The 24,787-nt window shown below is 38.8% G+C and overlaps 1 long non-coding RNA gene across 1 annotated transcript in view; it reads right to left on the bottom strand.

Moving 5' to 3' along the window:
• LOC150107035 (uncharacterized) overlaps positions 1 to 22,882 on the bottom strand; it is a 61,137-nt gene extending 38,255 nt beyond the window's left edge. The window contains exon 1 of the long non-coding RNA XR_016548343.1: positions 22,630 to 22,882. This is a non-coding gene — a long non-coding RNA (uncharacterized LOC150107035). The remainder of the gene's footprint in view (positions 1 to 22,629) is intronic.
• Between the last annotated feature and the right edge of the window lie 1,905 nt (positions 22,883 to 24,787).

Below are 24,787 nucleotides of genomic sequence, written 5' to 3'. Positions count from 1 at the left end.
TGCATAGGCACTGCAGAACCCCCAATTTTTCTCGTTATATAAATATATTTATTAAATTATTTTTATTTGCTTGTAATATTTAATTTTATCATCAACAATCATATATAATTCTCTTATTTTGTATAAAAAATAATAAAATTGATCTTGTAGCACTTAGGAGGGCAAAGGACGTTAGCAGCACTGGGTTTACCACAGTGCCATATTGCTAGTATTTGGTATGTGCGCAAGCATATGCACGTCATTGTGAGATGTGAGCTATTAGCGTAACGCAGAACTGTCCGTCACCCAGTTCCACTGTTGTTTATATGCAGTTTGCGCCAGTAGAGTGTTCGTAGTGATTATCATGTTTACTCCGTCTCTTTAAATATTTCATCATCATCATCAAATTCCTGACATGTACTCTCAAGGGGTGTACAGGACATGATAGCACTACATGAAAAATTTACATCATTACTAACTTCCTATCTATAATTTTCCTCCAAATCAGTCTGTTACTTGTCAAAACTCCAACATTATCAGATGTTATATTTCTATCGTCTAAGAAACTTTGTACCGTATCAATCAACCTATATCTGGTCTTCCTCTGGGTCGTTTTCCTGCCAACCTGGCAGAGAACACTTGTTTTGCTAATCTTTCCTCGTCCATTCTGTTTAAGTGACCATACCCCTTGAGATTAGCATTGCTAACGCTAATAATAGAGCGTGGAATTCGCAACCTGCCTAACCATATCGCCAACAACGTGAGACTGGATGTAGTCGGTGTTCTCACTAAAGCCAAACCTCCGAAATCCAACTTATCCAAAAACGAATATACAGCCCTACAAGAATTAAAAAACAACAAAAAAATAGTAATCACCAAAGCTGATAAGGGAAGCACCACTGTGGTACTCAATCAAAAAGACTACAAAGGTAAGCTAAATTCTTTAATACGAGACCGTACTACTTACCTCCCCATTGAATATAATCCAACCAACTCTCAGATTAGAACTATCCACAGACTCCTTAAGAAGGTCACTTCTTGGCCTGTGGAAGTCACCAACAAACTTAAACCTTATAACTCTAGACCCCCCGATTATATGGACTCCCAAAAATACATAAACAAAATGTGCCATTGCGTCCCATAGTGGATGGCATTGATTCCCCCACATATAAATTAGCCAAACATTTAGCCAAAACGCTCACACACTACACTGGCAACACACCATCACACATAAAAAACTCAGCCCACTTTAAAGCCAGTATAGAAAACCTCACACTCCAACACACTGACATAATGGTCAGTTTTGACGTCTCCTCCCTATTCACTAATGTCCCACTCAAAGAAACCCTTGAGCTCATCCAAGCCAAGTTTCCTCCCGATATCTCAGCCTTATTTCAGTTCACAATGAACTCAGGCTATTTCGTTTGGCAAGGAAAGTTCTACAAACAGATAGAGGGGACAGCCATGGGTTCACCACTTTCCTCACCCTTGGCTAATTTCTTTATGGAGACATTTGAAGAGAAAGCCTTCAACTCTGCCCCACAAAAACCCACTATTTGGCTTCGTTATGTGGATGATGTGTTTGCTATTTGGCCACATGGCTCAGACACACTCCACTCCTTCCTAACACACTTAAACAACCAACATCCCAGAATCCAGTTCACCTTAGAAAAAGAGGAAAACAACACCCTCCCCTTCCTAGACACTTTAATCACCCGCCAGCTTGATGGATCTTTGGTTTTCTCTGTTTACAGAAAACTCACCCACACTGGCAGATACATTCACCAGCAATCCCACCCCCCCTCACAACAATATGGGGTGATAAAAACACTATATAACAGGGCAAAATTAATCTGCTCAGATGACAAGGCCCTGACTATGGAACTAAACCACATCCTCAACACTTTCTTAGCCAATGGCTATAACCCCAAAAAAATCCAAAAAATACTAAAACCTGTAAACCACAACCCCCCTCCCCCCCTCCACAATAAAGACTACACCAAGTCTATCACTATCCCCTACATCCAGGGCACGCACCTCTGAAAAAATAACTAATATCCTCAAAAAATATGACCTTACTTCCTGTTACAGACCATATAAAAAGTTGGCATCCCTTATCCACTCTACCAAAGACCAACCACTTCCCCTAGACCTACCTGGTGTATACCAGGTCCCTTGCAGCTGCAAATTGTCCTACTTTGGCCAAACAGGCAGAACAACAAATATCAGGATTTCAGAACACCAAGACTACATCCGGTTTCACCAGTACAGCCGCTCTGGGTTGGCAGACCATGCCTTAGATACCCACCATAAAATTCGATGGAAGAAAACAAAAATAATCCATCGCAGCAAGTTTAAATACAAAAGATTATTCAAAGAATCTTCAGCAGCTCTAAAAAACGTTTTTAACCTCAACAAATTTGGGTGCATGAAACTGCCCCAAATTTGGGAGACTTTCATTATGAGAACTTCAGCCCAACTGCCAAGACTACCAAATTAGCCCGCAAGAGGGCACCACTAGGACTTAAGGAACAAAATTAGTTTCTTACATTCTTCCTCATTTGCTTTGTTAGTTCCTTAGTGCACGTACCATATCTTTATGTTCCTGAAGATGGCAATGTGACATTGCCGAAATACAGAAGTGATTCATTAAAGTTATCTTTAATTAAATACTTCATATGCGTTGTTAATTCCGTAAATTAATTACCAGTTAAACCTGGTTTTACTCCATTTCCCAAGTAAGCAAACAGACAAACAAGTCAAGTTTGCGCCTGCACTTGTTAGATTAAAGTCATTCATCACGATTACTCTTTTTGGGCATATCGACTTTATTTAACCCAAGGTAAAATACTTCCTACTAATTTCTCTCTTATTCCATATGAATTTATTCAATTGACTTCCTATCATACCAGCTTTTTTGATTGTTGTCTATTACCATACTTAAATTACCATCTTCACTAAAAATCGTGCCTAAGTCGCTGAAATGTTTTACTTGTTCCACAGGTTCCCCGTTCAAAACACAGTTGACATTTTCAACAAGTCTACCTATTTTCATTGTCTTTGTCTTTTTAATGCTGACCTTCATACCATATCTATTACAAGTTATTCAATTTAGTCAAGGAATCATGCAAACTTGTAGTGGATTTATTTAGAAGTATAACATCGTCCGCATAAAGAAAAGAGCTCACATTAACGTCTAAAATTCTGATATCATGTTAATATCAGAATTGGAGATATGGATCAAATAAATACTTAGTCTTTATTTGATCCATACAGATAATGAATAACAGAGGGTATAACGTGCATCCTTGTCTCACACCAGATTTAATATTAAACTATCTTCCTGTACTTCCTTCAATTCTAACTGCTGACTTACAACTCAAATAAAGACTAAGTATTGCTTCATATAATGCTCCATTGACACAACATAACTGTAAAGTATGGAATAGCTCCTCTCTTGGCACCTTGTCATATGCCTTTTCCACATCGACATAACTTAAATACAGATCTTTGTTATATTCCCATGCTTTCTCGACTATTTGTCGTAAAGTGAAGATCAGATCCTGACGGCCTCTATTTGGCCTGAATCCAGCTTGTTCTTCATTAAGCTTTTCTTCCACAATTCTTCTCAACCGTTTCTCAAGTATACTTGCATAGATCTTGCCAGGAACACTCAGTAGGGAAATACCTCTGTAATTCTCACATTCAGTTTTATTTCCCATTTTATATATGGGATACTATGAGAGCTCTACTCCAATCATCAGGAATTCGTTCCTCTGTCCAGGCTTTCTGAACTATGCAGTGCAGCTACTGTAAGAATCTTATATCATCATACTTCAGCATTTCTGGTCAAATATCATCTACTCCTGCTGCCTTTCCACATTTCAAGCCTTTGATGGCTTTTTCTACTTCAAGTATGGATATGTATTACTGACTGCATGCCTGGTCAGTGTTTTTTTTATCACTGTGCTGTCATCACTGCTTGTTTCATTTAGCAATTTTTCGAAGTAATTACTCCATACTTCAAGGATATCCTTTTCTCCCGTTTTCATGTCACCTTTATCATCTCTAACTCCTTTTACAGCACTCTTTCCTCCATTTCTAAGCTTCTTCAATAACTTCCAGAATATCTTACCACCTTCTTGATATTTATTTTCTATATTCTTGCCAAATTCCTCTTCTGTTTAGCTAGTTTTACACAGTATTTCGCTTTCTTACATTTGTTTCTGTATTCTCTAAGAGCAAAAGCTGACTTATTTGCCAAGAACTTTTGATATGCTTTCTTCTTTTCCTTCACAGCCTCTTTAACTTCCTGTGTTCACCATAGAGTTCTGATTTTTCTATCCCTGCAGACTACCTCACCACATGCCTCTCTGGCTGAATCAATCAGGGTTTTCTTCAAGGCTTGCCACTGAATCTTCAAGGTTTGGTTCCTGTTCTCAAACTCTTTCATTTTTTTTCAATAATCTTTGTGTATTTTAGACTACAGTTCACATCTGAGAGCTGCTCAACTTTTATTTGCTTTAAAACTTTCTTGCATGTTATTCTTTTCAATATAAAATTCAATTTTATCCTGCTCAAAACTAAATAGTGATCGCTCCCAATTTCAAATCCTCTGTACACTCTGATGTCCAGCACCATGGAGAAAACATCACTATCAACAATAACATAGTCAATGAGACTTTTCTTATTCCTTGCCTCTTCTCTCGAGTGAATTTATGCATTTTATGTTGGAACATGGTGTTAGTAATAACCAGTCCATTACCTGAGCAGAAATCCAACAGGTATTTGCCATTATTATTGGCTTTGCTCTTTTCTCCAAATTTTCCCAAAATATGTTTGTATGTGTGACAATCATTTCCTACTCTGCTATTTAGATCCCCAACAAGGACCATCTTTTCCTTTTTCATTGTGAGTTGCTTTTTCTAAAGCATCAAAAAATTCCGTAAAGTTAAAGATAGTAGCAATCTTTAACTCTGGTGATGTTGAGTTGTGGTTTGTTTTCAGATTTGTTCCAGTAGCTGACTTTTCGCTGTTCGCTCTGGTTACCTGGTGAAAACAACAAGGGCCTTGTTTAACCAGGCGATGCCCCAGCAGGCATGAAATTTTGTCATGTTGTACCATCATTTTGTATATTGGTTTAAGCCAATAAGAATACAATTTGGTCGGCTAGATCCCAAATTGCCAGTCTGTCCTCGTTCGTTCAGTATCCAGGTACTGGATACTGAACAAACAGGGTGCACCACGAGAAGGTGAGGATTGGGCATTAGGTCACAAACCCTGGTCGGTTCTAGGCATTCCTTTAAAGACTATGTGGAGGTCTCCTCTCAGTTATCCAGCTTTGACCCTTAAGCACCCCTTTAAATATTTGGACATTACAATTAAAGATATAACATTTGTTATAGTTTTTATTTTAGAACAATATTGCTGCTATGATAATGGTTTTATTTTCAAGTAATTTTGAATTATACTAAACTGTATAGGGTGCTTAAGGGTCAAAGTTATATAACTTTGAGTTATACAACTCAAAGTTGTATAGGAGAGGAGACCTCCACATAGCCTTTAAAGGAATGCGGAGAACCAACCTGGGCTGTTGACCTAATGTCCAATCCTCACCTTCTCGTGGTGCACCCTGTTGAGTATCTACTTGGATACTGAATGAACGAGAATGGGCTGGCAATTTGGGATTTAGCCGATCAAATTGTATTCTTATTGGTTAAACCAAAATAAAAAATGATGGTACAACATGACAAAATTTCATGCCGGCTGGGGCGTTGTCTGGTTAAACAAGGCCCCCCGTTGTTTTTGCCAGGAAACCAGGGCGAACAGCAAAAAAAGTCAGCTACTGGAACAAATCTGAAAACAAACCACAACTCAACATCACCAGAGTTAAAGATCGGTACTATCAACATAAAATGCCTGAATGGCAAAGAAATGGAGCTAGCTGAGGAATTAGAGAAGTACCAGATGGACATAATAGGGATGACTGAAACAAAAAAGACAAAAATAGGTGAGATCTTTCTGAACAATAAATACAAAATGTTATATTCAGGCAATGACAATCAAGAAAAAGAAGGAGTAGTCATAGTATTCAACACAAAATACGAGGCTAATCTTCTGGATTTCTGCTCAGGACATGTTCCAACATAAAAATGTGCACAAAAATTCACATGGAGAGAAGAGACAAGGAATAAGAAAAGTCTCACTGACTATGTTATTGTTGCTAGTGAAGTTTTCTCCCTGGTGCAAGACACCAGAGTGCAGAGGATTTGAAATTGGAAGTGATCACTATTTAGGCTTGAGCAGGATAAAATTGAATTCAATATTGAAAAGAACAACATGTAAGAAAGTTTTAAAGCGAATAAAAGTTGAGCAGCTCTCAGATGTGAACTGTAGACTAAAATACACAAAGATTATTGAAAAACAAATGAAAGAGTTTGAGAACAGGAATCAAAATCTTGGAGATTCAGTGGCAAACTCTGAAGAAAACATTGATTGATTCTGCCAGAGAGGCATGTGGTGAGGTTGTCTGCAAGGATAAAAAAATTCAGAACTCTCTGGTGGACACAGGAAGGTAGAGGCAGTGAAGGAAAAGAAGAAAGCATATCAAAAGTTACTGTCAAATAAGTCACTTCTGCTCTTAGAGAACACACAGAGACAAATGCTAGAATGCTAAATACTGTGTAAAACTAGCTAAACAAAAATCATGCAAGGAATTTGGCAAGAATATAGAAAATAAATATCAAGAAGGTAGCAAAATATTCTGGAGGTTGTTGAAGAAGCTTAGGAATGGAGGAAAGAGTGCTGTAAAAGGAGTTAGAGATGATAAAGGTGACATAAAAACAGGAGAAAAAGATATCCTTGAAGTATGGAGTAATTACTTTGAAAAACTGCTAAATGAAACAAGCAGTGATGACAGCATGGTAAAAAACACTGACCAGGCATGCAGTCCGGAATACATATCCATACTTGAAGTAGAAAAAGCCAAAGGCTTGAAATGTGGAAAGGCAGCAGGAGTAGATGATATTCGACCAGAAATGCTGAAGTATGATGGTATAAAAGTCTTACAGTGGCTGCACTGCATAGTTCAGAAAGCCTGGACAGAGGGACGAATTCCTGCTGATTGGAGTAGAGCTCTCATAGTACCCATATATAAAAAGGGAAATAAAACTGCATGTGAGAATTACAGAGGTATTTCCCTACTGAGTGTTCCTGGCAAGATCTATGCAAGTATACTTGAGAAACGGTTGAGAAGAATTGTAGAAGAAAAGCTTGGTGACAAACAAGCTGGATTCAGGCCAAATAGAGGCTGTCAGGATCAGATCTTCACTTTACGACAAATAGTTGAGAAAGCATGGGAATATAACAAAGATCTGTATTTAAGTTTTGTCGATTTGGAAAAGGCATATGATAAGGTGCCAAGAGAGAAGCTATTCAATACGCTGCAGTTATATGGTGTCAATGGGGCATTATATCAAGCAATACTCAGTCTTTATTTGAGTTGTAAGTCAGCAGTTAGAATTGAAGGAAGTACAGGAAGATGGTTTAATGTTAAATCTGGTGTGAGACAAGGATGTTCATTATCCCCTCTGTTATTCATTATCTATATGGATCACATTATGAAGGAAAGTGGTATTAAACATGATATCAAAATTGGAGATGTTAATGTCAGCTCTTTGCTTTATGCGGATGATGTTATACTAAATAAATCCGCTAAAAGTCTGCAAGATTCTCTGACTAAATTGAATAACTGTTGTAATAGATATGGTATGAAGGTCATCAATAAAAAGACAAAGACAATGAAAATAGGCAGAATCATTGAAAATGTCAACTGTGTTGTGAATGGAGAACCTGTGGAACGAGTAAAACATTTCAGCTTAGGCACGATTTTTAGTGAAGATGGTAAATTAAATATAGAAATAGACAACAAAATCAGCAAAGCTGGTATGGTGGGAAGTCAATTGAATAAATTCATATGGAATAAGAGAGAAATTAGTCAGAACACTAAATTAGCTGTATACAAGACAGTGTTCAAACCAGTTTTAACTTATGGATCTGAGAGCTGGGTCAGAAGTAAAACACTTGACCAAAGACTAGAGACTGCAGATATGAGAGTCCTGAGAAAGATTATAGGCATGAACAGATGGCATCAATGGCAATATAATATTAAAAATGAGGATATTAGGAAAGAACTTGACATTGTCAGCATCCAGGAATGCGTTAGCAGAGCTAATCTCAGATGATATGGTCACTTAAACAGAATGGGCGAAGAAAGATTACAAAAAAAGTGTTCTCTGCCAGGTTGGCAGCAAAATGACCCAGAGGAAGACCAACATATAGGTGGACTGATATGGTACAAAGTGCCTTAGACGATAGAAATAAAAGATCTGATAATGTTGTAGTCTTGACAAGTAACACACTTATTTGGAGGAAAATTGTAGATAGGAAGTTAGTAATAATGTAATTTATTTCATGTAGTACTATCATATCCTGTACATGGCAGGAATTTGATGATGATGACTAAACTATATAATTTTATCGATAATAAACAATATTTTTTCATGTTAAAGATACCAAGCTAATTTAAATATTTTCTATAATATTTTTTCATGTTTAATTTTGATATTTTATCCAAACACATATACACTGCACTTGCAATATGTATGTACATTTCGAAAGTTGCAGCACCCCACGATTTCAAGCCACGAACCACTACTGATACTCTCGCCTGTGGTCTGCATGACACAGTTCGATAAGGTTGCAATTCTCCGTTTTTATCTAGTTTCTTACTTATCATATGCACACATCTTTACACAGGCTTGAAAGGTCCCAACCAGAGAAAAAGAATCACTCTCTCTTTATATCATTTCCATAATAACAACCATTCTCATCATTAACAGAGTTACACAAATTATGTGTATATTAAATCCAAGATCATTTCGTGTTCCTCAGTACTGAGAGTTTTTGCTCTCTTAGGTTTCTGACAAAAAAAAATAGTTTGAAACAGCTGTCAGACCAATGAAACCTTATTAAAATGGACCAATAGGAGGCAAATATTTGGGCACTTGAAGCATTCATGTCACCTATAAGGCTAGGGCAACTGGTAGTATGGCTGCAAGTGTATTCCCACAAGCTCTCTGGTCAATTTTTGCACAAAACTTTTATAGTTTCTGTATTTGGCTTGGAAATGATGTTGGATTTAATATCCACTTAATTTATATAATTTTGCATCACCAAAGTGAAGCCTTTTGGCTCTTTATCTTAGTAAAATCTTTTACTACTGTTGGAGTGTTCGCTTATGGAAAATACACATCTCTGATGCTTTATGTTCCTTAGTACTGGAAGTTTTGCTCTCCTAGATTTCTTCAGGAATTTCACTCCCAGTGAGGGAGTGAAATTCCTGGACCAATAGGAGGTGAATATACAGGCACTTTAAGTGTTCCTGTCACTTATAAGATTCAGATAGGATAACTCGTAGTATGGCAGCGACTGTATTCCCGCAAGCTCTCTGGTCAATTTTTGCATGAAACTTTTATAGTTTCTGTATCCAACTTTGAAATGATGTTGGATTTAATATCCACTTAATTTATATAATTTTGCATCACCGAAGTGAAGCCTTTTGGCTCTTTATTTTAGTAAAATACTTTACGCACTAACCGAGAGTTTGCTTACAGAAAATACACCTCTTCGACGCTTTGTGTTCCTTAGTACTGAGAGTTTTTGCTCTCTTAGGTTTCTTCTGGAATTTTGCTCCCAGTGAGGGGGGGGGGGGTCTAGCCTTGAGAGAGCGATTTGAGTCTTCGTGGAAAGAATTTTTCGGCATGGCCCATGTGGGGCCATTTGATACATGCCCTCTAAACTTTAATTCCCTATCCACTAACATCCAGTCTTGGGCTTCGTCAATTTCCTGGAATACAGTTCCACCAATAGTATACAGCTGGTAATCTTTTCACCCCAAAATGCATAACCTTACACTTTGCCACATTAAACTGACATCCATTCTCCTTTGCCCAGTCTGCCAATCTATCCAAATCAACTTGTAAAATTTTGCTATCATCGGTATTAACTATTGCTCTATACAACTTTGCATCATCTTCAAACAACTGAACAGTTCCTCTTAAATCCTTTCCTATATCGTTAATGCACAAATTAAACAGCAGTGGTCCAAGAACAGAACCCAGTGGCATGCCACTAGTCACAGGCCTTTTTTTGGACTCTCCTCCTGAATAAACTACTCTCTGATATCTCTCCATCAACCACCCTCCTATCCATCTCACCAACTTTATATCCATCCTCATGTGTTGTAGTTTATCGATTAGAATTCAATGTGGCATCCTGTTTAAGGATGCTTTTGCAAAGTCCAGCAGTATCACTGTAAACCCATTATCTGTATCCAACTCGGCTGTCACTGTATTATAAAATATGAGCAAGTTACCGAGGCATGACAACCTTCCCAAAACCATGTTGCCCCCCAATATAGTATTCCACTTCCGTCTATCCATTCCTGTATTTTATAATTGTCAACTTCTCCAATACTTTGACAGCAACTCCTGAAATGCTTATTGGTTGGTAATTTGCTACATCAGTCTTGAAGCCTCCATTATGCAATGGAACTATTTTCTCCTCTTTCCATCCCCTTTAGGACTAACCCAGAGTTGAGACTCAGATTAAACAATGTGGTAAAGGGAGTGAAAATTCCTTCGCAGCTTCATGTAAAACTCAAGCTGGTATGCTGCCATCTAATCCCACAGATGTATTCACATAAAGGTTCTATAATATCCTATGCACCTCCATTTCATTTACCTCAGTTCCAGTATAAGCCTTTGCCTCTTGTTCCTGCAATATCACCACCTGGATGATAAAATCTTGCAAAGTGTTCACTTAGTAATTACCTCCCTACCATCGACATTCATTAAAATCATTCTGCCATAAACATTCTTTCTTTTACTTGCAGCATACTGAAAACACTGGGATTATCTTTAGCCTATATTGCTAATTTCCTTTCATATTCTGCTTTTGCCTTTCTTACCACACTAGTAACCCTTTTGGCCTGTGCCTTATACTGTTCATGTGCCTGCTGGTCACCTTTCTTCTTAAATTCCCTCCACGATTGTTTCTTTTTTGCAGATCTAGCTTAATGATGATATTCATCCATTTAACTCCCACTTGATTTTCTATGGGAGGAGTTCTACTGGAGGAAGTAGGGGAGACAAGAGATCTGGGGTTGATGATTGATAGAAACCTGAAATTTAGGGGACATATTGCAAAGGTGGTGAAGGTAACACAGAGGATTGCTGCAATTATGAGAAGGACACTGACCTGCAGAGATAAAAGGGTTATCATTCCATTGTATAAGTCTCTGATCAGACCACACTTAGACTATTGTTCTCAGATTTGGTCCCGAGGATTTGAAGGGGATAAATTAACTGTGGAAAGGATACAAAGACGGATGACAAAGATGGTTTCAGGACTGTACAAGCATAAGTATGAGGATCGGCTGAGGGAATGTGGACTGCAGAGTTTGGTGGATAGAAGGAGAGGTGATATGATTGAGAATTTTAAACTGTTGAGAGGTGGTTACAGGGTTGACACTGAAGAGTTCTTTCGCTTTGTTGAACAGCCGGAGTGATTACAAGAGGCCATCCCTGGAAGTTACGAAAGGAAACTGAGAGCAAGAGGGTGAGGAGTGGTTTCTTTGCGTGGAGGGTGGTTGAACCATGGAATGAATTGCCTGATGGAGTGGTGAGAGCAAGAACGGTCAATGAGTTTAAGGAGTGGTATGATAGACTTTGTGTTTCTTAGGGGGGGGGGGGACCTTCCCTCGATGAATCTTGACAGACTTTATGTTCTTAAGAAGGACCTCCCACGATGAGTCTTTTGACTCCATGGAGGCCTGAATAATAATAATAATGATTTACTCTAGTGACTCTAAGCATGCAGTCTGCCATTCTTACAATCAACCAACCTCAAACACTCCTTTACCACTATCCCTGCACTATCAACAACCAGCCCTTCCAGTTTTACATTCCATGGCACTGATCCATGCAATCTCCTAATCTTGTCATATTTTTCAGCCCTATAATTCAACATATACCTCATCTTAATTGAAAATTCCACACATTTAGCCACCTCCCAGTTCAAGACCATATGATCACTCTCATCAATTGGTGGCATGGTGGCCATATTCGTAATACACAAATTCTTAGATGCAATTACTAGATTGAGTACTCTCAAACCCTAGTATATTCCATCACATGCTCTCTCTCAGATAATTATCCCTTAGTAACTGCATAAACAAACTAACAAATTGGATTCCAAAAGAAGAGAAACAAGACCATGGATGCCCTAAAAGAAAGTGAAATGATAAATTTTGTTGGGAAAAATTTGTCAATCACTAATAAGAATAGAGAAAGGTGGAAGGAACAAGAGGAGGCCTTCGTCCCACAGTGAACAGAAAATGGCCGAAAAGGAGAAAAAGAAGAACTGCATAAATTCCATTTCTTTCCTCCATGTGTCCTCTACTCCTTCCATCTATGTTCCAATAGTTGAAATCACCTATAATAATCTGTCCTCCACTCATTGAGTGTATTTGCTGGTGCATACTACTGCCATCATCTTTTCAATCCCCTGGTCTATAGCAGCATCCAACTGTATATTTTGTTCTGCTGGTCTCCATTTCACACCAGATAGCCTCAAATATGCTATTTTCACTGGCCTGCAGTTGAACTTCTACTCTCTTTGGTTGCAGTTCATTGGCTATCATCAATAATACTCCTCCCCCATTCTTTTCTCTTTATTCTCCCTTCATATTCATATTCTATTCCATTATATCGTCTTCTGTCAGCCATGTTTCACTAATGTCAATAACCTTTGGTGAGGATGAGCTAACCAATTCCAAAAATTCTCACTGCTTGTTCCAAGCGCTCCTAGCATTAGTTACAAAAGCCCCTTAGGCCCACTACTATCCTGACGCTTTATATACTAACTATCCCATTCTGCTTTATTACCAGTGGTACTAACCTAGGCAGTAACTACACATTCTTACACTCAACTGCCCCACTGATGTCTGTATATCAACTCAACAGTTCTCCCCACCCCTTAAAGCCCTGATTTTGCACATCCACTTTCACTTCATTCAACAGTCTCCAAACACCAAATCCATTCAGATACAAACCATCCTTCTTGTATAAGTCATTTCCCAGTCAAACTCACTCCACACATCCACAAACTCTACACCACTCCACCTGCATAACTTATGCATCAGGTCATTTGCTATTATGGGCATCCTGAGCTCTACTCTGTCATATCACGGTAACAGACTCACTATCTTAAAACTCTTGCACTTTTCTTTTGCTACTTCCAGTAATTCTTTCATGTCCTCTCTCATTTAATACTTTTCTCCTTTCAAATAAATGTACCAAGATGAAACACTAATAAAATGATCAACAAATAGTTCAACTATGTCATCTGCTTTGGTCATCCGATTTCTATGTATGCTTGCAATTTTGTAAATTATTATTATTATTCAGGCCTTCACGCAGTCAAAAAAAGACTCATTGCGGGAGGTCCTTCCTAGGAAACACAAAGTCTATCATACCACTCCTTAAACTCACTGACTGTTCTCGTTCTCACCACTCTATCAGGCAATGCATTCCATGGTTTAACCACCCTCCATGCAAAGAAACCACTCCTCACCCTCTTGCTCACAGTTTCCTTTTGTAACTTCCAGGGATGGCCCCTTGTCATTTCCCACTGTTCAACCAAGTGAAAGAACTCCCCAGTGTCAACCCTGTAACCACCTCTCAACAGTTTAAAATTCTCAATCATATCACCTCTCCTTCTATCCACCAAACTCTGCAGTCCACATTCCCTCAGCCAATCCTCATAACTATCATTATACAGTCCTGAAACCATCTTTGTTATCCACCTTTGTACCCTTTCCACAGTTAACTTATTCCCTTCAAATCCTGGGGACCAAATCTGAAAGCAATAGTCCTGTTCAGCGTCTTATACAACGGAATGATATTGTCTCCCTTACTTCCTCCAGTATAGCGCCTCCAATAGAGTATGCAGCGTCCCCTCAATGTGTCCCAAACCTCAACACCTTATATTTTGCTACATTAAACAGACATCCTATTCATTTGCCCATCTGTCTAGCTAATTCAAATCCTCTTGCAGGGCTACCACATCTGCACTATTACTAATAACCCTTCCCAGGTTCACATCATCTGCAAACAACTGAATACCCCCCCCCATGCAATCCACTGACAATGTCATTGATATAAAGGTTAAACAATGGTCCCAGTACTGAGCCCTGTGGGACCACTTGTAACCCTCTGCCTCCTTGAAACAGCCCCACCATACACAACTCTCTGATACCTATCGGACAGCCAATCCTGAATCCAGTTGACCAACCTGACATCCAAACCCATGTGCTACAACTTAAATATCAGCTTATCATGTGGCACCCACTCAAATGCATTCACTAAATCCAAGAAAACAGCAGTATATGCCTTACCCTCATCTACTGCTCTTGTAACTTTATTATAAAAGGCTAGCATATTACTAAAACAAGAGCACTCCTTCACAAATCCATTTTGACTCTAACAGAAAACATTACCCTCACCTGCCCAATGTTGTATACAGTTCTTCACTAATTTCTTCAAGATCTTAACAACTGATGACACACAAACTGGCCTATAATTAGACACTTCCAATCTGCTACCATCCTTATGCAATGGCACTATCTTATCTTCCTTCCATTCCCTGGGCACCTTTCCCATAGCAAGACTTTCACTGAAAAGCCACATAAAAGGAGCTATCAGTTCTTTAGAACATTCTCTCAAAACTCGTGGTGAAACACCATCCAGTCCCACAACTTTACTGACATCCAGAGCACTCAGTATTCTGGATTTCAGTAGTCTCTCTTCCTGCACCTCTAAACCTCGAACCTGCCCTATTCCTCTAGTACTAAAATTTATTCCTCCAGGATGAAATACTGCAATGTGGTGTTCATTGAACAATTCCACTATGTCCTCTGCATCAATCACTCTATTCCCATTTTTATTCCACAATCATTTTTCCTCCTACTGGCCACATAGCTAAAAAATTCCCTAAGATTTTCTTTGGATCTTAGGGCCAATCTCTTCTCATATTCCAGTTTTGCTTTCCTTACCATACTAGTCACTCTCCTGGCCTGTGTCTTATATTCTTCATGCATCTGCTATTCACCTGTCTCCTTATATCTCCTCCATAGCCTCTTTTTCGCATGCAGTTCCTGTTTAATATTGTTTGTCATCCACTTTACTCCAAATTGTGTCCTCTTCTTCACTTGTGGAATACAGCTTACTATTGCTGCTAAAAATATTCCTTCACAATTTCCCAGGCACCAATGATATCACGGCCTTCCAATTCCTCCCTCCATGACAACTTCCCCAAGTTGATATCTAAGATTATTATAATCACCTGCCTTATAATTTCACATATGTTCTGTTTTCTTTGATACTCCTGCATGTCTATACATCTTCCAAGTCAAAAACACATGGTCACTCTCTCCAAGTGGTGGGAGAGATGTCATCTCAGTTATTATCGACTCTTCTGATGCTATGACCAAATCCAAAACTCTTGAACCTCTTGTTCCCTCTATTATATGTTGCCCAAGACATCTGTCCCTCAAGAATTCTAGAAATTTCATTCCCTTATTGCTACCTGCATCTTCCTCTCCCCGATTTATACTGCTGTAGTTAAAATCTCCCATAACAATCATTCTTCTTGCACTTGCCAAGCTCAACTGTCTAAACATTCTCCTGGTTATTATTATAATATAATAAAATAATTATTATTATGCGATACCTCCAGGGAGCCCAAAGACTCATCGTGGGAGAGTGTGCCAACAGAATCGAATGACTGATTTCCTTCCAACTACTAACCGCACTCAAACTTGCTTAACTTTTTGCTAAGCCATTACCTTAATAAATATAAAAACTCTGTAAAACTTTACATATACTTTCAGGAGCACTGAACAGTGCAGAAAATTGGTCCTGTAAAATGTTCACCTTACCCCTACACACGAAATGTACAATCACTCTCAAATCTGTATTTTCTTGAGGATCACAATTATTATTATTATTACTCAAGACCCCATGGAGTCAAAGACTCATCTGGGAGATCCTTTTATCCTATATACAATTAGTTTACACAGGTTTTCAAGAAATAAGCTACAAAAGAATTTTGTGAGCCTTCAGGCTAATACCATCACACACCAAAATCACATCTACATGAGCTTCACTAGAACGTAACTGATTAAAAATAGTTAATAAAATGATATAGTGATGATTCCATTTTAAACAGATATTCCAAGTTTCCATCTTTTTATAAATTAATCACAATTATTCGCTATTCAAAGTTACCAATGCTACATGTGAATTAGCATTGGTAACTTTCTTATCTATTCTTAACCTACAAAATGATCACAGCAAATTAATGACTTTACTCACTAGATTAATGATTTTATTTATTCTAAGATACTTTCGATCAGACAAATATAAATCAACTATTCAAGTTATTACTATTAATATAAAAATTGAAAAATACTATTATATTACTATTAGAATAACTTCTGTGGAGTCAGTAGATTATTATAGAAAGCCCACTTAATTATCAATATATTTATCTATCATACTGAATCTTCTTAACCCATGTGGCCCAGTAGTTGTGGACATCCAAGAGGTGCAGATCTGGGCAATGACTAGTCTCACAGCAGAAGAGGTCCATTTCACAATAAAATCGCTAAAATCGGGCAAGACTGTTGGCGATGATGAAATTCGGCCCGAAATGCTAAAAGCCTTAATTCGAGATGGTGTTCTCTGGCTGACTCGAGTGTGTCAGGCTGCTTGGATATCTGGGCGAGCACCAAAGCAATGGCAGACAGGCATAATAATACCAGTCTTTAAGAAGGGAGACCAGAAGGATTGCAGTAACTATCGTGGCATCTCTCTGCTCAGCCTGCCGGGAAAGTGTATGCTAAGTGCTTGGAAAGACGGTGCAGGAGCATAGTTAAGTCAAAGTTCCAGGAAGAACAATGTGGCTTTCGTCCTGGTAGAAGCACAACTGACCAAATCTTCACTTTAAGGCAAGTCTTTGAGAAATCTTGGGAATATGCCAAGAATGTCTACACATGTTTTGTGGACTTGGAGAAGGCATATGACTGGGTTCCTCGGGATAAGCTTTGGCAAGTAGTACAGGAGTATGGAGTGGATGGTCAACTATTAGCTGCCATCAAGTCCCTGTATGAATGCCCAGAGTTTTATGTCAGGGTAAACAGCACAAAGTCCGAACCTTTCACAGTCTCCGTTGGCCTCTGCCAAAGGTGTGTTCTGTAACCCCTCCTTTTCATAATATTTATGGACTGGATTGATATGCACAGCCGAGGCAGTGAGCGTGTCAGAATTGGAAAATGTAGCATTGGACTTCTGCTTTTTGCAGATGACCTAGTTCTGCTTAGCTCTTCCAGAGATGACCTCCAGCGGACCCTGGATAGGTTTGTAGCTGTTTGTGCAGATGCCGGAATGAAGATCAGTGTAGCCAAAACTGAAACGTTTGTGGTCTCAAGACAACCATCCCAGTGCACTCTAAATGTAAGTGGAGTCCCAATGAGGCAGGTGGAGAAGTTTAAATACCTTGGGTCATTATTCACGAATGATGGAAAATGGGACGTAGAGCTAGATACTCGAATTGGCTTAGCAAGCTCAATATTGCGGGAGCTTGGCCGTTCGGTAGTATTGAAGCAGAAGTTAAGCAAGAAGGCAAAGAAGTCTTCAATACGGTCTATGTCCCCATCCTCACCTATGGTCATGAGAGTTGGGTAATGACCGAAAGAATGCGGACACGAATCCAAGCGGCTGAAATGAGGTTCCTTCGAGGGATTGCGGGGTTGACAAAACTCGACAGAGTCAGAAGCTCTGCAATTCAGGAAACCCTCGATACTCAACCACTGCTTCTTCGTGTTGAGAGATCACAGTTACGCTGGTACGGGCACCTGGTCAGAATGCCACAAGAGAGGCTCCCTCAGCAGGCCCTCTTTGCCAAGCCAGAGGGTGGGAGGCCACGTGGAGGGCCAAGGACTCGCTGGATAGACTATATCCAAAACCTTGGGTGGACACGTTTGGGAATCCCACCAGAACACCTGAGCTTGGTGGCAGAGGATCGTGACCATTGGAAGTTCCTCTTGCAGCTTTTGCCCCCACAACCCAATTAGGAAGAGTGGGCCTTGAAGATGTATGTATGTATGTGTATGTATGTACTGAATCTTTAAATCATTTACACTCCATGCTTTCACAATTCATTCTAGCAATGTGCTCCACTTGCTAAGTAAAAAATCTATTCACACACTTCACCTTTACACAACTACCAGAGATAACCTCTCATTCTTCCCATCTTACTTTCCACTCTTTTTATAATCCCTTTTGTAGTAATCTGGTAGAATCCTTTATTATTATTATCGACACCCAACCTCCATGGAGTCAGAGACTCATCGTGGGAGGTACTCACTATTGCATAGAATGCTCATCCAACCATGTCTTAAACTGATTCAATGTGTCCACATTCACAACACACTCAGGCAATGCATTCCACTCATGAACCACCCTCCATGCAAAGTACCTGCTTCTCACTCCTTTGCTCACACCCTCCTTATACAGCCTCCATGGCCTCTTGTTCTACTTCCTTCTCCACTTCTATGAAAAATCTCTTCCATGTCTACCTGATAACAACCCCTGACCAGTTTATATGTCTCGATCGTATCCCCCCCCCTCTTCCTCCTATTCACAAGGCTCTGCAACTTACATTCCCTCAATCTGTTCTCATACTCCACATTCCAAAGACCACTGACCACCTTTGTGAATCTTCTCTGTACCCTTTTCCAACATATCCTCGTCATCATGAAAATTCGGCGACCAAATCTGTGCACAATAATCCACATGAGGCCTGATCAAGGCCTTATACAATGGAATCAAAACCTCTCTATTTCTACATGTCAGGGTTCTCTGCATCATTGCCATTATTTGATGTGATGTCTTCACAACTTGTGCAATGTGACCCCTGAATTTCAGGTCCTTGTCCACCATCACTCCTAGATCTCTCATCTCCTCTACTTCTGTTAAAGTTTCCCCACCAAGTGTATACTTAGCACCCATCGTTGTTTACCAAATCTCAAAACCTGACACTTGGCAACATTGAACTGACAGTTCCACTTACCTGCCCAATAATGCAATCTACTCAAATCCTCTTGTAAGGCATTAACATCAGCCTGACTGTACATTGCTCTTCCCAGTTTTGCATCATCTGCAAACAGCTGGATATCACTAGTTCAACCAAACCTAATATTAACATACAAATTGAACAATAATGGCCCCAAAACTGACCCCTGTGGCACACCACTGGTGACCAATTCCATCTCCTTCAAATACCTCCTGCTCACTCACAATTAAGCTATCCTCTCCTATGTCCTCTACACTTAAGTTCCTTATGATTCCGCCCTGATCAGGATGAAACACACTTATAAATTGATCACTGAATAACTCAACAATGTCTTCTGCAGCAGTTACCATTCTACCACTTTCATCCCTTAACTTCATCTTTCCATGATCATTCTTCCTTATACTTGCTACATATCTAAAAAACTCTCTAGTTTTTTAGATATGTAGTTTTTTCTTAGCCTGATTGGCAAATCAGGCTAAGAAAAAACTTTCTTAGCCTGATTTGCCAATTTCTACTCATACTCAACTTCTGTTTTCCTTACTAAATGAGTCACTCTCCTGGCTTGTTCTTTATATTCTTCATGTGACTGATTACCATTATTCACCTTGTACTTACTCCAAAGGACTTTCTTTTTTGAGATTTCATGCTTAAGCTTCACATTGATCCATTTTACACCAACCTTATTCAGCCTTTTGGCCTTTGGGATACATTCGTACATTGATGCTGTTATGTATTTCTTTGTAAGTTCCCATGCAGCATTTTTTCCTTACCGCTCAACTCCTCATTCCATGTTATAGCTCCAAGTTGTCTCCTAAGCTTGTCATAATCACCAGCCTTATAATTCCACATATATCCTTTCCACACAAAAGCTTGCATATGACTAGCCACAACACAGGTGATTGCTTCAAGATCACTTTCACCAACTGGAGGAAAATGTGAAACCCCTTTACTATTACATTCTCTGATGAAAATCTAGAACTCTTGATCCTCGTGTGCCTTTCTTTACATGCTGCCTGAGATAGTTATCTCTCAAGAACTCGAGAAATTCACTTTCCTTATTCCCAAATGCTATCTCTTCATTCCAATCTATGCTACCATAATTAAAATCACCTATAATAATTACCCTTCCTTTGTTCACTAATCCAAGTTGTTTATACATTTCTTCATCATCACCACCTTCCACATTCCCAGGCCTATAGCAACATCCAACTAAATATGTCTTCCTCTCAACCTCCAAGTTACACCACACTGCCTCATAACCATTGCCACTATTTCCCCCTTTCATGTCTACCTTATGCAGACTTAATTCTCCTGCTATCATCAGCAGCACTCTCCCTCCCTCCCTTCCTGCCCTTTCTATCCTCATGAAAAATACTGTACCCTTCCATTTCTATTCCTGTTACTATATCATCTTCATTCAACCATGTTTCACTTATTCCAATGATCTGGGGATGAATAAACTCAATCACTGAAACCATTTCATCCCCTTTATTTCTGATACTTCTGGCATTTGTAAATAAACACAACAGTTCATTTTTAGGTCTATAGCCAGTCCTATCCAAGCCATATGTTGGTTGTGATCTCCCCACCACACCTGCCAAATCACCTTTATCACCACTTACCACATATACCTCCCCGGTCTCCATCCACACCGCAATACACTCCATCTTCACACGCACTCACCGCCACCCCAACACTCACTCCCTCTAACTTCTCTTTTTCATCCTATCCACTTAACTCTCAAACGCTCTGCAAAACCAACACTCCAGACTTCCAATTTCACTTTGGTCATTCATCTCTGTCATAATGCAACCCAATACTGTATTCGTTCCCAACAACCAGAAACTACTGATTTACATTACATCATATCACATTATGTGTAGTCTTAAATATGAATAATATTGTTCGAGAAAAAAAAAAATTAAAGCATTTGAAAATAAAAACCAGAGCTTGAAATCTTAGTAGTATGACGTGTATATGATATGAAATAAACTGACTGAATCTGCTAGGGAAGTATGTAGTAAAGTGCTCTACAAAGAGAAAAAAACCAGAACTTCATGACAGACTCAAGAAGAGACAGTTCAGGAAAAAGAAATAAATCCTATTAAAAATTCCTCACAAATAAGTCAGCATGTGTCTAAAGAAAAAACTTAAAAAATGTAAAAATATCTAAACAGAAGACTTGAAACTCTTTGGGAAGATAGAAAATAAACATCATGAAGGTGTCAAAATATTTCAATATAGTTTCTTTCCTCCACCAAGGATCAGTAACCTGAATACCTGTTGAGGGTACATATCAGGAAATTGATGATGACCAACCAAGGATCACTCTAGTAGTGTTAATGGTTAACCAAACTGATAATTTGACATACTGTGTGGATTATAATGTAGCTTGTTTCTTTGTTTATACATGTGTACTCCAACTGATGACCTTAATATGAAGCTTGAAACACTGGGTGATTATCTTGATTAATATTAAATTAAAATTATTATTCTAACATGGAAGTGTTGTCTCCATAATTGGCCATAATGAATGCTAGGCTGACTGGTTGAGTAAATAGAATTTCAGCTATCTAATGCCATTATCAACTTGTGGATAATGGCACTGCTAGTGAAGTTGGAACCCACTATATTTGTAAGTTCAAATTTTAGTGTGATATGGATGTTTAGATGATAAATGATATTCAGCACTTATCAGAGACAACTGAATTGGCTTGAAAAGTACTGGGGTTAGTTAGAGCAGTGCTATCTAACAAAATTCAAAATTATAGAAAATGAAAAATTAAATAATAAATTGCAGCGCTTGCATATATCGTGCATGCGTGCGTACGTACATACAATACTGCGCAGTGCTGCGTACATACAATTGTACACAACTGTAAATACACTTCCTTTATTGTAAGCCTGAGTTATGCATGACATGCTAATTTTGGAATATCGAGTGGAGACATTCATGTTCAATCTTTGTCTTATTTTCTTTCGTGGAATGAGACTATGTGACATGCAGATTTATAACAACACAAATTTATTAATAACATTTATACAAATTTTTGTCAGATGCTGTTAATCCCCCCCCCCCCACACACACACATCCCAAACCCTGTCGCTGATCCAAATTGACATTTAGAAATACATAAATACATTTTTAACCTCGAGTCATCATAGCAACTTGAGGAAATCTATCTAATTTTAGACATTAATTGTCCTTCTTTATTTATTATTTCAATGTTAGGTTGCAAATCTAAAAATACCTAGTACTATTCCCTTCTGAAAAACCCTTAATAAATAAACGTCTAAATTTTGGGACAATAAATGATAAAAATAAAATAAATAATACATTATATGCATAATATGAAATGACGTGTATATGATATGAAGTTTTTCAAATCTTACATTCATATTTAACAGAAGGAATGTGCAATTCTTCTTCAGAAAATTGCTGAACTGGGTCCGCTTCACCACCAGCGTCAATCCCTTCTTCAACTTCAGCTTCTGCCATTTTACGGAATCAAATATGCCCAACCAACTGAAGACGCACAAGCAACCACAACAGATGTTTAACTACGAAACAAGAATGCAGTCCGTTTCCACAGCATGAACACCAATGACAATGAATCCGTGACATCATAACCATACTCCAGACGGTGATGCGAAGTAATAACAACTATTCCCAAAGAAAGAAGCAAAAAATTTCAATAAATGAGGAAAAAAATCCCCCCCCCGCAAAAAAAAAACGGATTAATCAAAAAAGGGCAATAAATAAAAAACGAATTCGTTGAACAGCATGCATTGGGAATATATAACTTATATAAATATTTACACAGGTAAAAATTATTATTATTATTATTATTATTATTATTATTATTATTATTATTATTATTATTATTATTATTACGGCGACTCCAAGGAGTCCTTAGACTCATCGAGGGAGGCCCTAAACATTACAGGTCCATCACAACTATTCGACATTCACACAGTATCTATCCTACTTTGCCTTGAACTCATTCACTGTCATAGCACCCACAACAGACTCTGGCTGCTTATTTCACTCATTCACCACTCTAAAAGTAAAAAATCTACTCTAACACCCTTACTGACCACACTCCTGCCCAGCTTCCATAGATGTCCTCTAGTCCTCCCACCACCAGTCCTGTTCTTAAAAATATCCTCTGAATTAATCTTATAGAAACACTTCAGCAATTTGAGTGTCTCAATCATACCTCCCCTTTCCCACCTATCAACCTATTTTTGCAACCCACAAATCTTCAACCTGTTCTCATAAGGTTCATTCCATAGACCTGCTATCATCTTGGTCACTCGCCTCTGGATCCTCTCAACCTCCTCCCCATCAAGAAGAAACCTAGGCAACCAAATCTAGGCAAAGTATCGAAATAGGGTCTTATCAAGGCTTGATACAAAAGAACAATAACTTGCTTGTCTCTGCTCGTCAAAGTATTCTTCAGCATCCAAGTGATTTGATGAGCTGATTTAGCCACTTTTGCAATGTGCCCTGTAAACTTTGTCTCCCTATCCACTAACACTCTCAAGTCCCTGGCCTCATCAATCTCCTGGAGTACAGTTCCACCAATGTGATATACTGCTGCTAATCCTTTCACCCTAAAATGCATAACCTTACATTTTGCCACATTAAATTGATATCCATTCTCCTTAGCCCAGAGTTCCAATTTATCCAAATCATGCTGCAAAATTTTGACGTCTTCTGCATTCACTATTGCCCTACCCAACTTTGCATCATCAGTGAACAAATGAACCGTTCCTCTCAGATCCTTCCCTATATTGTTAATGAACAAATTAAACAGCAGTGGTCCAAGAACAGAACCCTGCAGCACACCACTAGTCACAGGCCTTCTTTTGGACATTTGGACTACTTCTGAGTAAACTAATCTCTGATATCTCTCCATAAACCACCGTCCTATCCATCTCACCAACCCTATATCCATTCCCATATGTTGCAGTTTACGGATTAGAATTCAATGTGGTATCCTGTCAAAGGCCTTAGCAAGGTCCAGCAGTATAACCGTAAACCCATTACCTTTATCCAGTTCAGCCGTCACTGTGTTATATAACCTGAGCAAGTTACTGAGGCATGATCTACCCTTCACAAAATCATGCTGTCCCCCATACAGTGTCTCATTTTCATCAATCCATTCCTGCATTTTCCCTTCATGACTTTCTCCAAGACCTTGACAACGACTCCTGGTATGCTGATTGGTCGGTAATTTGCAACAGTAGTCTTGGATCCTCCTTTATGCAGTAGATCTATTTTCCCCTCTTTCCACACCTCCGGGACTAAACCAGACCCAAGACTCAGATTAAACAATATGGTCAAGGGCACTGACAGTTCTTTAGCCGCTTCACGAAAGACCCGTGCTGGTATACCATCCAATCCCACAGATGTATTCATATTAAGGTTCTGTAACAGACTATTCACCTCCACTTCACTCACCACAATTCTCATATAAATTAATGGTTTCTTCATTCCTTCAATGTCACCACCTGGGTGATATACTCTTGCAAAGTGCTCACTCAG

Source organism: Typopeltis vanoorti, chromosome 5 (assembly GCF_054136105.1).
Source record: "Typopeltis vanoorti isolate ZY-2024b chromosome 5, IOZ_Tvanoo_1.0, whole genome shotgun sequence".
In the NCBI taxonomy this organism is placed as follows: Eukaryota; Metazoa; Arthropoda; class Arachnida; order Uropygi; family Thelyphonidae; genus Typopeltis; species Typopeltis vanoorti.
This window is presented reverse-complemented; position numbering and strand designations above follow the sequence as displayed.